At 40.6% G+C, this 12,118-nt stretch overlaps 1 protein-coding gene across 3 annotated transcripts in view; it reads right to left on the minus strand.

The window, feature by feature from the left end:
- PAG1 (phosphoprotein membrane anchor with glycosphingolipid microdomains 1) overlaps positions 1 to 12,118 on the minus strand; it is a 146,095-nt gene that overhangs the window by 95,543 nt on the left and 38,434 nt on the right. For 2 of the 3 annotated variants that reach the window (XM_032422018.1, XM_032422019.1), the window contains exon 2: positions 7,179 to 7,247. The gene's annotated coding sequence lies outside the window, so the exon portion shown is untranslated. Of the gene's footprint in view, positions 1 to 7,178; positions 7,374 to 12,118 lie in introns of those variants that run through there. The other variant, XM_032422020.1, reaches the window with a different exon arrangement.

Below are 12,118 nucleotides of genomic sequence, written 5' to 3' on the forward strand. Positions count from 1 at the left end.
ATAAATCTAACCAAAGAGGCAAAGGATCTGTACTCAGAAAACTATAAAATACTCATGAAAGAAATTGAGGAAGACACAAAGAAATGGAAAAACGTTCCATGCTCATGGATTGGAAGAACAAATATTGTGAAGATGTCAATGCTACCTAGAGCAATCTACACATTCAATGCAATCCCCATCAAAATATCATCCACTTTTTTCAAAGAAATGGAACAAATAATCCTAAAATTTGTATGGAACCAGAAAAGACCCCGAATAGCCAGAGGAATGTTGAAAAAGAAAAGCAAAGCTGGCGGCATCACAATTCCGGACTTCCAGCTCTATTACAAAGCTGTCATCATCAGTATGGTACTGGCACAAAAACAGACACATAGATCAATGGAACAGAATAGAGAGCCCAGAAATGGACCCTCAACTCTAAGGTCAACTAATCTTTGACAAAGCAGGAAAGAATGTCCAATGGAAAAAAGACAGTCTCTTCAACAAATGGTGTTGGGAAAATTGGATAGCCACATGCAGAAGAATGAAACTGGACCATTTCCTTACACCACACACAAAAATAGACTCCAAATGGTTGAAAGACCTCAATGTGAGACAGGAGTCCATCAAAATCCTAAAGGAGAACACAGGCAGCAACCTCTTCGACCTCAGCCGCAGCAACTTCTTCCTAGAAACATCGCCAAAGGCAAGGGAAGCAAGGGCAAAAATGAACTATTGGGACTTCATCAAGATAAAAAGCTTTTGCAAAGCAAAGGAAACAGTCAACAAAACCAAAAGACAACCAACAGAATGGGAGAAGATATTTGCAAATGACATATCAGATAAAGGGCTAGTATCCAAAATCTATAAAGAACTTATCAAACTCAACACCCAAAGAACAAAGAATCCAATCAAGAAATGGGCAGAAGACATGAAAAGACATTTTTCCAAAGAAGACATCCAAATGGCCAACAGACACATGAAAAAGTGCTCAATATCGCTCAGCATCAGGGAAATCCAAATCAAAACCTCAATGAGATACCACCTCACACCAGTCAGAATGGCTAAAATTAACAAGTCAGGAAATGACAGATGTTGGCGGGGATGTGGAGAAAGGGGAACCCTCCTACACTGTTGGTGGGAATGCAAGCTGGTGCAGCCACTCTGGAAAACAGTATGGAGGTTCCTCAAAAAGTTGAAAATAGAGCTACCATATGATCCAGCAATTGCACTACTGGGTATTTACCCCAAAGATACAAAAGTAGGGATCCGAAAGGGTACGTGCACCCCAATGTTTATAGCAGCAATGTCCACAATAGCCAAACTGTGGAAAGAGCCAAGATGTCCATCAACAGATGAATGGATAAAGAAGATGTGGTATATATATACAATGGAATATTATGCAGCCATCAAAAGGAATGAGATCTTGCCATTTGCAACGACGTGGATGGAACTGGAGGGTATTATGCTGAGCGAAATAAGTCAAACAGAGAAAGACATGTATCATATGACCTCACTGATATGAGGAATTCTTAATCTCAGGAAACAAACTGAGGGTTGCTGGAGTGGGGGGTGGGGTGGGAGGGATGGGGTGACTGGGTGATGGACACTGGGGAGGGTATGTGTTCTGGTAAGCGCTGTGAATTGTGCAAGACTGTTGAATCTCAGATCTGTACCTCTGAAACAAATAATGCAATATATGTTAAGAAAGAAAAAAAGAAGAAGAAGAATGTAGCAGGAGGGGAAGAATGAAGGGGGGGAAATCGGAGGGGGAGAAGAACCATGAGAGACAATGGACTCTGAAAAACAAACTGAGGGTTCTAGAGGGGAGGGGGTTGGGAGGATGGGTTAGCCTGGTGATGGGTATTGAGGAGGGCACGTTCTGCATGGAGCACTGGGTGTTATGCACAAACAATGAATCATGGAACACTATATCTAAAACTAATGATGTAATGTATGGGGATTAACATAACAATAAAAAATTAAAAAAAAAATAAGTAAATTAAAAAAAAGAAGTTGGCACTTTAAAAAAACAAACTAATGATGTAATGTATGGTGATTAAAATAATAAAATAAAATTAAAAAAAAATATCAAGTAGTTACTTTCAAAAGGAAAAAAAAAGTCTTGATATACAGAAGACTATGGAAGTCAAGTGAATGTCTGCCATTTCACAAACCCTCACTTACCTTTATTTAAATGAACAAACACAATGACACTATAAACAAAAACTTTAGTCCTTGAGAAGTTCAAGAACAGAAGTTCAAGGCAGACGCTTAACTTAAGTGACGTTGGGTCACACAGCTGCTAGAAGTAAATAATGAGACTAGCGTCTAGGTCATCTGACTCCCCAGCCAGTTCTGTGCTAAGATCAGATAGCTAATAGAAAATTGATATTTAAAATTCCAGGGGCACCTGGGTGGCTCAGTCAGTTAAGCATCTGACTTGTTTTTTGGCTCAGGTCATGACCTCATGGGTCATAAGATCGAACCCTGTGGCGGGCTTGGCACTCCGTGGGGAGTCGGCCTGAGATTCTCTCTGTCCCTCTCCCTCTGCCCCTCCCCCCACTCACATGTGCATGCTCTCTCTCTCCCTCAAATAAATAAATAAATAAATAAAAATAAATTTTTAAAAAGATAAAGTAAAATTCCAGATGGTGATATTCTAGCCATTAGATACATTTTTAATCACTTAAAAATCAGCTGATGTTAAAAAATTTAGAAGAGCCCACACCCATGTATCAACAAAAAGTGAATACTTTAGAATTATATGTGACTTATACAGCCTAGCTATGCAGAAAGCGGTCATATATTCTTTTTTTTTTTTTTTTAAGATTTTATTTATTTATTTGAGAGAGAAAGTGAGAGAGCATGAGCATAGGGGGAGGGTCAGAGTGAGAGGGAGAAGCAGGCTCCCCATTGAGCAGGGAGCCTGATGTGGGGCTCGATCCCAGGACCCTGATATCATGACCTGAGCCGAAGGCAGATGCTTAACTGACTGAGGCAGCCAGGCGCCCCAGAGAGCTACTGTATATTCTTAAAATACCACCAAGTAGACAAAAGTATTCCAAAGTGAAGGAAGTATCCCCAAAATGTAACACACTTGTGTTCCCTGCCCACTGGGTAGAAAAACCCATGCTCTGGGATCCCTGCACTTGGGGCAACATTACAGGACTGAGATCAACAGGGCCAGCACATCCTTCAGGAGCGAGCTGACAGATTTGGTGTCAACAAGGGGTTGTCGCTGAAGCTTTGATTCTATCCAGCCTGATGTTCCAATTTTAGTTACACTTCATTTAGGTTCATTTGAAAAGTGGCACCAAAAAAAAAACCCAAAAAACAAAAAACAGAGGAATGGAAGTTAACCATATGCTGAAATTTTCCTTTCACACTTGGAAGCACAGCAAATGCACTTTTTCAGGCTTATGAAGTAACCCTCTAGCATCATTGATTTTTGAGTCTTACAAAAAAGCTCTCCGTATTGTGCCTGTACCATAGATTTACACTGCTGTAAGTCCTGTCAGACATCATCTTAGCTTTATGAATAAATAAAACTATGCTCTAGGGAAACATTGATTTAAGAGGAAAAAATCAATACCCATCTAGCATGTGATAGACTTGAGCTTTAAGGCTACTTATCCCCAAAGTACAATGCAATACTGAGTGTAAAACCATACTTTTTGCACCCTAATAAAAGGTAAGCGAGGGTATGGGAAATTGCCATAGTTCTTAGCATATCACGATACCCCTTTTCCTTTACAAAGTAGTTAGCAGATATTTCCAAAAGGAAAGAGGAAGGGAAAGAAAATAAAAGAGATGGATGAACCAATGGTACCAAAATCTTGATAATTTGTGAATATGGATTGTGAATATATGAGAACTCACTATATTATTAATTCTCCTATGTAGGCAAAATTTTGCAGAAGAATTTGGAATGTATGCTTGCTTGGAGAAAACTCTATAAAGCTAATATCAGCCAAGATGCTGACAATGGTTCTCTTTGGGTAAGAGCCTCCTGTGGAAGCTTTTTTCCTTCCTAGGGAGTTTTGCATTTTCCAATTTTCTGCAGTGAATATGCATATTGCTTTTATAACTCAGAAGACACATACACAATAAATGTAGCTAAGGACAGCAAAAAAAAAAAAGAGAGAAAGATTAGAGTGACTGCCAAGTATTTTGTTGACTACTGGCCCAGAGAAAGCCAAGATTCACAACGTAACACATACTTATATTCAGCTCTTTCTTACTGCTCTTGGACATTTTTCAGGGCAGAAGCAGGTTGCTATTAAAATGGACTGATTTAAAAAATAAAGCTAATAGCTTATGCTGCAATTAACCTCATCTTTGTGAGCCAAAGATCAAACAAGAGATAAAAGCTGGCTAAAGTCACTATTTCCTCAGCCCTGCGCTCACCCGACAAGCTAAACCTATTTTCACAGTGGAGACAGTTGTTCAAAGTCCTGACAGGCTTGTGGTAACCTCTGATTACAAAGCCACTCCAGAAAGCCAAGCCTTTTGCTTTCTTGCTCACAATCGGTTGGAATTAAAAATGAATCCCATTCTTTTTTCTAGCTCCTCAAAGATGCAGTCTATCGCTAATTGTGTTAACTGTGATCTCTCAAGAAACACACTCATGTGTTGATTTGGATTAGGGGTTCATGTCTCACCAAATAGTTACTGATGCTGTTCGTTCTCATTGCTTGTCTTTCTGATAAGTGGGAAGAACAACTCTGGAAATTTAAAACACACTTCCAAGTCAAACGCACATTAGAAGCCTGAAAATGGGTTGGGGTAATTTAAATTTTGAACCTCAAATTTAAGCACAGTGAAAAGTAACTACTGTTATCACCAAAGTTGGTGAGAATATGGGCTGAATCTGCTTCTAAGGTGGAAATGACACACAATTAAAAGTTCCAAAAGTATCTATAGGAGGGTCAGAGATACAAGTGGTTAATTAAATACACCATGATCAGAGAAACAACTTAAGAATTGTAGAAGCCCAGTTATATTGGCAAATCGGGAGGGCTTCTCAGAGGACATGGAAATTGAGGTGGATCTGGAAAGATACACTGGAATTTATGAAGAAAAAAGGGGCAAGGGCATTCTCAGAAGTGAGAACAGCATGCACAAAGGCACGTGTGCCCGAAAGCACACACTGTGTGTTGGAATATCCTGAGAAATTCAGTCTAAATGAAGCAGAGATGCCAAAGTGGGGGAAAGGTAAGCAGTGTATGGGAGGGGTGCACAGGGCCAATCGTGGAGTCCACACCAAAGTGTTTGGATCTATTTTCAAGGTTAAAGGACCCACAGAAGTCACTGAGCAGGAAACCACGTTATAAATCTCGGAGCAAGGTACCTAGAATGGGTAGAGCCTGTTGGAAGAGAGCTATGCTATCCAGCAACAGACTGACGTCGAGCCACGAGGGCCAGAGCTAATGTCGTGACGGAAGGAGGCAGAGGAGAGACTGGGAAGATATTTACAATGAACTTTTGTAGATGCTGCCAGTTAATATTTGGCCTCATCAAGCCCCAGTCACTGCTCTTGGAATTTTCATATATGATCTTAAATCCAGAATCTCGTGTGTATTGGATGCAGACAGTGAAGCAATGTCAGGTCGGAGATTTCTGGCTTGAGTCATGGGGTCGACATGATGATGCCTTTAATTGAAATATTGATTCTAGGAGAAGGAATCCGTTGTAAGCAGAAGGTGAGTGAGGTGGGCAGGGGGAAGAGGTTTCACTGAATCCATATTAATTTTGAGAGCTGCTCGGGATATACAGGTGAAGATAACCAAAACATTGGGGTCAGGAATTTGGCAGAGAGCACACTGGAAATTAGGCAGAAAAAAAAAATCCTCAGTTAAATTTAAGCAAGCAGCCAAGTACAAAAAAAAGCACACAATACAATGCTTTCCAAAAACTCAAGACAGTGATTCTACTATAGAAACATCTGAGACTTATTCTAGAATATATAGATTCTTGAGTTAAATCTTAATGCCCCCTAACTGGAAAATGCTCTACATTTCAGGCCCACAAATAAAATGAGTAAGGCAAGCAGCTAGTGGAAATGGAAGTGCATTGGAGAAAATATTTAATCCCCAAATCGAGATTCTTGTCAAATGTTGGGAGATCAGAGGAAGGCATTTTTGGAGTGTGGATAATCAAAGCTCTTAATGCACTGATTCTTTAGACTAAGTTAACTAACAGAAGGCAGGCTGTTTTCCAGGATCTGTAGTTATATTTAGAAAGACCTCAGAGGGTAATCAAAATGACCCTGAAAACGCTCCCTGTTCTTTTAAGAGGAAGGGGTTACTCTGAAAGAGAATGAAATTCTCAGAAACTTAAAAGAAAGATTTAATTAAAAGACAGTGGCCTATTTTACAAGATTCGTTCTGTAAAGAGATTGGGAACATTCAAGCCAGATGTACGCCTTTCTTTCTAGCCCCATAGAGGAATTGGATAATGATGTATAATTGATAGGGGTCAGTCGGGTCACAGCGTCCGAGGTTTGTAAACCTCTTAAATGGGTGAACATAGCACTTCACAGTCCAGGATTCATTATAAAAACTGATAATCAAGTAGTCGGGTAACTGCTACAATTAAATATAAAATGTCTTTGTGTTAACTTGTCCTTCACTTAGGTTGGACAATTTTTTTCTGGATTTGGTTCCATTCGAAGATGACCCAAGATCATTAAGGAAATTGGATACAACTTTATCATTAGCATATATGAGATTACTAACACCACTAATAACAGTAAACACAGCCTCAGATAATTTTGTTTGTGGTGGTGGTGATAGTGGTGAATACTACAGTATCCTATTAATCTCTCTAACAAACCCGTTAGACTATCCAGTGATTATCCCAATCTCAAAGTTGAGTAGAGACACTGAAAGGGTAGGCATTTTGCCCAGTCTCTTATTGGCATTAGAAGGCAGAGCCAGGGTAGTGCCCATCACTGAAAGGAAACACCAGACTATAGAAACCATAACCATTGGTGTCTCACAATCTCTATGGCAAAAACCTGTGGTGCTAAATTTGAAACTGCACAAGCTAATACTCTTGAGACTTTTCAATTTCAAAGCTGTGTCTGCAGTCGTACAATGCAGAGTCCCCAAATAATCTATAGACGTTTGTACAATGTTAAGCTAAAAGCAAGCTTGAATAACCAAGAATGTAGAATATATCAGATACATGAATACCTTGCAATCACTCTTTCCCAGCTCTGAAGTTACACCCAACTGCTGAAATAAGAGAAGACTTCGTGTTTTCTGGAAAGGAAACACAAGAAGAAACAATTTCAAAACTCTGAACTGAAGGAAAATTACAATAACTAAGGGTAAAATGATTAACTTTTCATTTACTTATTAAAGTTTTGAGCAATAAGAAAAGCAACTGACAACTATTTAATTAACCTTTAGTATTTTAATACTATAAAAAAAGGATGTTGAAAAACAAAGGTTAAAACTTGCTCTTAAAATATTCACAGACTTATATATTTATCCTAAATTTTATATATGTAGAAAAGTGAAAATGACATTAATCACATCCCAATGATGAATAATTATGCCCATGCTGTTTTAGACACATTGTTTCATTCTACCTCTCTCTCCACAGACACGGACAGTGACTGTGGGCCAGTACCACACACCTTACACCTAGACCTTTTGAGTTCTGCAAGGTACCATGGATTAAAACAAAAAGGGTTGCATGCCCCAAGAAGATGACAGCCTTATCAGAACAAAGATGGCTGGAACAAAGTGGTACAGAACCATGTGATAATTATTACGATATACTTAGCCATATTATTTTGTTTTCATCTTGAAACATGCTACATTTTTGTTAGCATGGTTTCTTACCTTAAAATAAAAACTATATTACTTATAAAGATCATTTCCCCTAAGAGGAAGTGTGATGCAAGTTTGAGGAATGTAATCTCAAATCTGAAATTCTGTTTTTGTTGACTTTGGATCTAGGAAGGCAACTTAAAGTATGTTAAGTGGAAGTAAAAAGCAGGGGTCATGAAAGAATGGCCCTATAACTAGACTGAATATTCTCAGAAACAGTACCCACTGAGGTAAACCAATGCAATTTTTTTCTTTTTTTGGTAAAGTTTAAAAGAGGAGAGAAAGCCATTTCTTAGAAAAAAAAATGAAAAGTAAAGCAATGCTAGAAAGATAAAAAAAAAAGTAAAATTGACAACAAGCAAGATGGTGGTCTCTCCATGACCTGCCATGTCAGACTCTCCAGTGGCCAACAAGACAAGAGCTCCCCAACCCCTACTGTACCTCATGGGGCCTCCACCCACATGGTCTAAGAGCCTGAATATAAGCTCCAAAAGAAAAGTGCAGCAAAAGGCAAGGGAGAGTTACACACTGGGAGGCAGGAAAAGAGTAAAGATCACATTTACCAACTTTCAACAAAGAAAGGCAATGGAAATTCTTTCCTCTTTGCCTTTTGCTGGGAAATTCCCCATTCTGAACCACTAAGCCTTACAGTTCAGCAATATTATGGGTTTTGGTAGGTTTCCTGAAAACTTATCATGTATAAAACCTTCCTGGTTTTTATTTCAAGCTCTAATCAACTGCCTCAGAAACAAGTGTTGGGAATGGCCACCTATTCAAAAGTGGAGAACTATTTTGAGACACTGTGAAATCTGTCTAATAAGCCTTATTGATAAACCTCTGTGCTATCTAAAAGCAAAGATGAGAAGGCCAAGTTCAAGACGCCAAGTTACCAATATATATGATACAGAGACACAGGTAACCACATATGTATGTACAGGTTGTGAGTAGAGTACAGAAAAGAGCATGAGGGCTCCATATGTAGAACTCTCTACAGCTCTTGAGATAAAACCCAAGCCACTTGGCACCGTGTGACAAGCTCCCCGTCATGGCACCTGCCACCATGCCCAGCGTCCTAGCTCAGCATCTGTCTCATCTTCCCTAGCTCCCACCCAGAGTTCTCCATGCTTCTGCCACACTGTTTATTGCTGTTTTTTTTAAGAGGCTAAACAACTAATCTAGAAATGAATATCTAGGAAAGCACTTGTTTTTAAGCTGGAAACCATCTGGAATGTGCTTATTAAGAGTAAGTGGATCCTGGTACCTGGCAGGTGGGTCCTCCAACCCAGATCCACAGCCTGTTACATCCTTCTCAATCTGGCCCTTCTTTTATTTAGAGTCCAGTGGAGAAATGAACTATAAACAGCAGTGCAAAGTATAGAGCACTGGAATTTGGGGCTGGATAATTCCTTGTTTTGAGGGGTTGGTGTTCCTCTGCCCCTCAGTGGTGACAACCAAAAAGGTCTCTGGACTTTGGCAAATGTCCCCTGAATGGCAAAATCACTTCCCAGTTGAGAATCATTGGTCTCAAATGAATGATGACTTATTAAAACATAGTAATAGTTATATCCTAACCTCCTTCCTATGCAGGAAGACAACAATTTGGATGGGGACCATCAGAAAGGGTACAGGTAGGGGAAGAGAGAGGGAGGAAAGCACATATATTGAGCACCCTCTGTATTCTCGGCCCTATGTGAGGTCAGTCACCTTATCTAATACTCACAAAACACACTCTGCTTTTGCTTCCTAAACCAGAGCTTGCTCAAAACCTTGGGAAGCAAGGACTTATGCTGGCAATGTTATTAAAAGCAAAACACTTCAGAATGAAATTAAATATTTCTAGAACTTTGCACACTGATATGCTTTTCCTTCGCTTGCAACGGACCAACTGCCTGACTTCTCATCCTTGAGAATGAGCATCACTATACACTCCCAAAGAGAGTGCCTCCATTTGTGGCTTCATAGGATATTTCCTCTACCAACTTAAAGCCATGTGGTTGTTTTCATAAGCGTAGGCCCAAATGGCATCATATGCATGGCCAAAAATATCCTCTCTTTCCTAAATGCACGACGAAGTAGGCATAGTTAGCCTGTGGAATTGTCGAATGCTACTTCATTACAGCTCTTTGTCAGTGTCCCAGGTGAAGACATCATGCTCGATGGCCCAGAGCAGGTGGGTTGGTTAAAGGCTGACTTAACTACTGACCTCCCTGAAAGTGTTTAATGAGAGAAGACAGGAATTCTTGGACAGAACTGGATGTTGGTCATTTTCCCTCCTGATCCCACAAGGGCCTAGCAGGCTCAACAATCTCTATGACATTCAGCACAGTCAGGTCCAAAAGGGTCCCCAAACAGGGGTCTTCTGTAGCCTTGTCTATTCAGAAAGGATGACAGTGGCTTTTAAAATATATATGTTGATATGTAGTTTTTGTTATGATTGGCTTTTTCAGATTCTGTTCAAATATAATCACATCTTCCACTCTAATTTAACCTCTGATATCTAGTATCTGTTCAAATGTTTTATTTAAGGATAGTTTCCATGTGCTGGACACTATTCCTGGTGGTGTTTCCATACTGACCAAGACAGACAAAATTCCCAGCCTTCATGGAGCTTTCTGGTGGGGGTGGGAGACAAACGAGCCATCTGGCAAAACAGTTATGATAATTACTGAACAACTGAAGCTAGTTTAGGGCATGGGTACAGTCATGCTGGCCCCTCCATGTGACCATCATGACGGCACCCCAGGCAGAATCAGAGAATGCCCAGTGCTTCCATGGCTCCTGCAGGGAAGACCCCAGACATGGGTCCACATGAAGACATGGGGTGAATCCAATAGAGGGAACGTCAGAAGCACGGTTATCAGCTCAAAGTAAGGAGGGGAAAGAAAACAGTGAAGGTTTCGTAGGAGAGCAGAAAGTAGGGAGACGTCCTCTGGGAGAGGGAAAGTGTGAATGGACAAGGAAACCAGCAGTCTTAGGGGCCCACTGAGATAAAAATGAGACCTATTAGCATAGGGGTGTGTGTGTTCCTCCAGCCACATCAGCGGCACAGGTGAAGATGTGGGGCAGGTAGAGTGATGAAGTATGCAGGTGAGTACAGTGAGGAAAGAGAGAAAGAAGCAAAGAACTTGAAGGTGTAGGCAAAGGAGTGTCATAAACAGAGCGAATGGAATCTAAGCTGCGCTAACTGGGGAAGAAGAACCGGCGGGAGTGACAGATAGTGGAAATTAGTAGGATCAATGGATTGTAGGTCCTAGCCGAGCCCAAAAATGACTGAAAATGAGGTGTGGGGTACAGTTGAACAGAAAGAGGTGGTGGTAATCAGAGAACAGGATGCTTGGAGGGAGGGTGGGTTAAACCCAAAGTGTGGTCCCTGGACCAGTAGTAGTATCAACACCTGGGGACATGTGTGAAATGCAGAATCTCAGATCTACTGAATCAGAGCCTACATTTTACCAGGTGACTCACGTGCACACTAAATTTGACGGAGAACTGGCTTACGTCTAAGCCTGACCAGAAGCCACAGGCACCAGATAAAAAGGTGCTACTGAATCAGTTTCTGAGGTTAGGGACTTCCCTGGGGCTCTGCTCCCCCTCCTCCACTTTAAACGGCTCATTTTGGCTTCCTGGGTTTCCATCCAGCTGCCTCATGCCCTTGTTCTGTCCTGCCCTGTAGCCTTACAATATTGCTGGCAGGCTTTAGATTCCATTTACCAAAGAATGCTGCCCCTCCGAGTGCCTCATTGACATTCCCACCCTTGCTGTAAGCAAATGGCCTCCCCTTGCTTCCTGAGACCAAGTTCCTGCTTGGTCCTAGCTCCCTCTGCTCTCACTGGCCCTTGAGGTGGCAAGCTGATACTTAGTGCCCTCTATCCAGCCTGAATAATTCCATGTGCCTACACAGGCCGATTACTAGGCATTGATGGAAAATATATGGTATTGGCAAAATGTATAATACGGCTTTTCAAAGGTTTAGCTTCCTGCTATCATAATTACTCAGGATTTTGTATCTCCTTTAATATGAGCAGAACGCCTTCACTCTTCAGTTAATTCCATAAAACAAAGGAAACAACAGCTGTACACAACATTACAGAATGAAAGATGAGGTTGAGCCTAATTAATGTAGGCTCTGCTTCAATAACAGTTTTATTCCCAATAAACAGAGTGTGACATTTTCATTAACCCAGATACAAACTCCCATACAAATACTCACAGGTGAAATAATATAAAAATCCCAAATTTAGAATCTCTCACTCTTCTCTTTCAAGCCCCAAATGATTCCAGATGCTGTCACTTCC

This window comes from Phoca vitulina, unplaced genomic scaffold (assembly GCF_004348235.1).
Source record: "Phoca vitulina isolate PV1807 unplaced genomic scaffold, GSC_HSeal_1.0 scaffold25, whole genome shotgun sequence".
Classification (NCBI taxonomy): Eukaryota; Metazoa; Chordata; class Mammalia; order Carnivora; family Phocidae; genus Phoca; species Phoca vitulina.